We start from the raw sequence: 5,196 nt of genomic DNA on the forward strand, positions 1-5,196 counted from the left end.
ATGAGAGATATGGGTCTAGTTTCATTCTTCTACATATGTAATTCCAGCCCAATGTCATGGGTTTTTCTTCAACAGAAGTTTTTCGCACCTTTGTCAAGGATCAGATGACTGTATCTACATGGATTTTTCTGTGTCTTCTATTCCATTTTATCCTTTTATTCTAATTCACCTGATTTCATTGCCCATTTACTGTCTTTTATCACTTGTGACCATCCACATGTCTGTTTTTCCATGCTAGAGTAGTCTAGGGATACCAGACATTTTAAACTTGGAGAAGTATCTGTGCCTTTCCTAGTGAGGAAAGATGGCAGGAATAACTGTCCTCCATTACCAGTAGGTGAATGCATCTTAGACCCCGGTAAACTTCCCTGCACCCACACTGATCCTTTCTAAGAACTGACTTCCTAAATGTAGTATCTTGCCCACAGACAGATATTTGGAGAGCGCTGGAGAAGAAAGATGCTCAGGGCCTGGACTATCCTCTGGGCCTGTGCTTGTCAAGGCTCCTCCTTGTCCAGACTGCACACCACCCTGATGTTGGACCACACCAGTGCCTCTGACTGGCTCTAATGTGCTTCTGTTGTTTTCCACATTACATTAAGCACACAGCACACAATGTTTAGCCCAGGACAATGTGGAACATATCCACCTGGTATCCTTGAATTCCCAGGATGCATCAGTGGTGAAGAGAGACTGTTTTATTTTTTATTTTTAAAAAATCTTCATAATAAGTAAGATGGCCAATTTCCTATTTTTTTTCAAGATAATTTGAACCAGGCAATTTAGGAAAACTTTTCCTCAAAGGTAAGTGTAGAGTCAGAAAAAAGAAATCAGTCTGCCCCAGAATTATATTCAGAGCAAGTATAAGGCAGTTATAATATAAAGCAAATACTATTATGAGGAAAGATAAGTTTTCCTTTTGGTTCTCTGGCCATTCTTTTTAATTCTTATAGATGGCTTCTCCATCTTTTCTTTCCTTTTTTTTTCCCCTGGCAGGGAGACATCTTTTGCTGCTAAAGATCCAACTCTGGGCCTTGAGTTTGCTAAGCACATGCTCAACCACTGAGCTACACCCCAGCTCTTCCCATCTTTAAATGTCAGAGTTTGCTCTTCTCACTCCATACTTTCTCCTGAAATATATTCCTTCATTACTTACCTTTGCCTGATTTTTGCAATCTTTTGACTTATGTGTTTCTTCATCCCACACAATTATCAAAATCTGAGTTCATAAAAGCAACTGTCTAGTTAAAATCTGCTGAAGATCTCAACAAGGATCAACTTGTGGGGTGTGTGACCTGTGCAACCCTTAGTTTAATGTTCTGTTATCTTCATCTTGAAATTTAAACCATGGTACTGAAAATAATACAGTCCTGGTCCTAAAGTGATATTAAACAAATATTCCTTTATCAACTTTCTTTCCAGAAGAGCTTCTCCAGTGTTTCCTGGTTAGTACAGGCAGCTTTTGATCCAGAAGCCCTTGCCAGAAACCCAAGACTAATCCTTCGTGGCTCCTGCCTGTTCAACCACAGAAGATCAGTCATCAGGAAATCCGAATTTTAATTCCTAAACATCTCCAGACATCGAACATTCTCATCTTTTTCTACCACTTATATAAAATGATCCTCTTCTTTCTTGACTACCACGGTGACTCCGAGGTTCATCTTCTCACCCATGCTTCTGGTATCTTCTTCCCCACCCATCTTTCCTGCAGGGGCCATCATTAGAGGTCCTCCAGCACCAATAGGCTTACAATCTACAAGGAAGACAGAAGGAAAAAAATATCCATAAAAGGAGATTGTTTGAAATACATGCTAAATAGAAGATTAAATAATATGCTGTAGTCCCCGAAAGAAAGACAACTCTAATTGTGATTTATGATGGAGAGCAGTCAAGTAATTTTAACATTACAATGCATTAATTTTAAAACATTTTTCAAGTATTCAGTTTATGAACTTTTTCTCTTTTAACTCAGATTTCCTATGGGTGATGAATTTTGCAGAGACTGATACCAAACTTCAATGTGTCTCCTTCCTTAACTTTCTCCTGCGATTCATTCTTGCATTGTTATAGGATTTTTGCATTTCAAAATATACATAATTCCACCCTCCTTCTTAAATACTCCACAGTAGCACTCTTTACAGTAGCAGGAATGGAATTTCACCAACTGATGGGAGTCTCCTTTCTGGCCTCATTTTCAGATTCCTGCCTGTCCCTCCAGCAACACTCTGCATTAACCACTGCACATGAATCAAGAATGTCTTGCTCACTCTCATGGGTCCATGCTCACTCTCATGGGTCCATGCTCCATGGGCTTTTCGGCAACTCCTATGCCTTTTAGATTCATCCTCTTACACCCTGTGTTTTCTCTGTGCCTTTCTCTTGGACATAGCCCACCCCAGGAAATAAATTACTCATTCAATTAAATTCTATAATATGACGTACACATCTATATTATAGTGTTTGCTGTACTGCGCATTATCCATTTTAAGATGCACCTTTTTATATTTTAACACCTCTAAAATCAAGATGTGTCTTATAATAGCAAAATTGTTATTATTTCAGATAATTTAATTTAAAGCCACATAAAATAATGGTACACCTTACAATTGATGACATCTCAGATTAGATGAATTATGGCAATTCTTTCTTATAAATCTTCCTTTCCTTCTAGATCATGAGTGTCTTGTGCGTTATTCATATGCAATCCATGTATTAGAGAATATATATTTCCATAAATGAAAATTATCTAACCAAGTAGGTAATACATGCACTAAAGAATGAAAGATAGAAGAAATATTGATAGGTAATAAAATTTTGACTGGTCAAATCTGAATAAAGTCTGTGATTGTACTCATATCAGTTTTCTAGCTTTAGCTTTGTACTATAATTATTTAAGTTGTTACCATTGGGGAAATATAATTAAGGGTACATTGGATCGCTCTACTATAGTTTGCAATTTTCTATGAGTTTAAAATTATTTTAAACCAAAATGTTTTAAGATCAAATATATGTAATAAATAAATATAAACCATGCATACTATTATATATATATAATATGTACATAAAATCTAAAACTTTGTTAGCAATAAATCCACAGAAATTCATTTTTATTTTATTATTTTTTTATTTTTATGTTTTTGGTACCAGGGATTGAACCCAGGAGCACGTAGCCATTGAGCCACATCCCCAGCCATTTTTCTTTTTTATTTTTGAGAACAGGGTCTCACTGAGTTGCTTAGGACCTCACTAAGTTGCTGAGGCTGGCCTTGAACTTTTGATTCTCCTGTCTCAGGCTTACAAACCACTGGGATTACAAGCATGTGCCTCCTTGCCTAGCCAGAAATCCATTTTAAAAAGACGATAGAGTTTTGACAGATATAGAACAATATAGACACTGTAGAATGAAATCAGTGCCTAATAGCTATTACATTTTACTTGTTACTGGTATTCCCTTGACCCACCTTTTCTATGTAACTGCCTAACAGAATACTTAGCATCATTGTTCAAGACTACCAGTATTACTAGAAGATATTCCTTGTATCTTGATTCTATGACTTTACTGTTCCTCTCAAAAATAAAAATATTTAACTTCACTTTTAATCAAGAAAGAAAGAAAGAAAGAAGAAAGAAACAACAAATGAACAAATAAAAGAGAAAGAAAGAAAGAGGTTTTATTTTATCTCTGTAGTCAGGATGCACAGTCTGTAATAGTTAAAAACTTTCATCTCATTTAATGTCCAAGTTTCACCCACTAATTGGGCTTGCTAAAGCAGACAAAGAGGGCTGCTCCTTCTTTTGTTTCCTAATTGTATTCAGATTCTTTTGCCCTCTTTTCCCTCCAAGATTCATATAGATTTCTAGGTTGGTGGAAGAGGCAGAGCAGGTAACAGGCATGATCCTTCCTTGGATGGCAACATGACAAATGGGCAGTAGCTTCCCCAGAGATTGCAGAGTTTTTAGAGCCAACACCTGCTGGACCTTGCAAATGGGCAAAATAACTCTCTTCCTCCTGGGCCCTTCGTAAGAGCTCCCTGTTCGCTGTCCTCACAAGGCCAAGGACTTCTTCTGTATTACAAATGCAGTTTTCCTTCAGTACAACCAGTTTCTTTCTCTGTTCTGCTCTATTAGGCTGATATCATAACCTCTTGCCTTTGAGTCCTCAGCTGGGCCAAAGAGGATGGTGATGAAGGCTTATAAAATTGGTGGCCTGCACCTCTTTTCAAGTTCAGAACTGTCCAACTTTATCTGCCATTTGGGGCATGAGGGCCTTGGACAAAATAGAAACACAAACATTCCTCTTTTTACAGACACTTCATTGATTTATTCTATTAAATTTAGGATATTAGGATTTCTTTTCTAACAATATTTTTCCCAGACAAGAGATTATCAAAATAATACAGTCACTTTAAAATATGATTTTTTTTCCTTTTTATCTTCCACTGTACAATCCTCTTCAGTGCCAGAAGTCTGCAGGCACAGAGGCCAGGCAATGGTTTAGGGACACAGTTTACTCTGGCATGGGACACTATGAGAGACCCAGGAGGATGGGCCTGCCATAAATCCAAACTCTTACATAAATATCAAAAATTTCAAATCTGGTTTCAAATCATGTCATGCATTAGAAATAATCATTTCATATGTGCTCCAGAATATTTATTTTTTTCAAAGAAAGCATGGATGAAATTTTTAACTGAAAATTAAATAAATCCTATCTAATAGTATAGATGACAAATACATATATGGTAAAACAAGCTATTTCCATACTTCATTTAGTATTCCACTTTAAGCATTGCTACTTAAAGAGAATACATACACCCTCAGCAGTGATATCTGATCAATATTCTTAAATTTGAGATATAAGCACTCAACACATTTTAAAACATGTAAAATAAAGTCTTTATATTTTCAAATGAGTTCTGCAAAGGAAGCAGGTGCTGTGTATGAACATATATAGCATATACCTGGCTCTTAGGGTATACTGAATTTTTAGGATGGCTTTCTGAAATGGCTTTGTGCAATTTTAATGATCTTGTTAATACAACATTTTAAAAAAAAGACAACAAAAAATTTCAACAAAATATCCAATCTTTAAACTTTAAGTCAAAAGCTATACACATGGAAGACTGAAAAATAACCAGCTTTAAAATCCTGTCCTTTCAACAATACAACTGCACTCTCAAATATGCTTTGTTGTTT

The 5,196-nt window shown here is 36.2% G+C and overlaps 1 non-coding gene across 1 annotated transcript; it reads right to left on the reverse strand.

The window, feature by feature from the left end:
* Window positions 1-4,437: 4,437 nt before the first annotated feature.
* Window positions 4,438-4,573, reverse strand: LOC113189361 (small nucleolar RNA SNORA42/SNORA80 family). Its single transcript, XR_003301650.1, has one exon. It is a non-coding gene; the product is annotated as a small nucleolar RNA SNORA42/SNORA80 family (small nucleolar RNA).
* Between the last annotated feature and the right edge of the window lie 623 nt (window positions 4,574-5,196).

Source organism: Urocitellus parryii, chromosome 2 (genome assembly GCF_045843805.1).
Source record: "Urocitellus parryii isolate mUroPar1 chromosome 2, mUroPar1.hap1, whole genome shotgun sequence".
In the NCBI taxonomy this organism is placed as follows: Eukaryota; Metazoa; Chordata; class Mammalia; order Rodentia; family Sciuridae; genus Urocitellus; species Urocitellus parryii.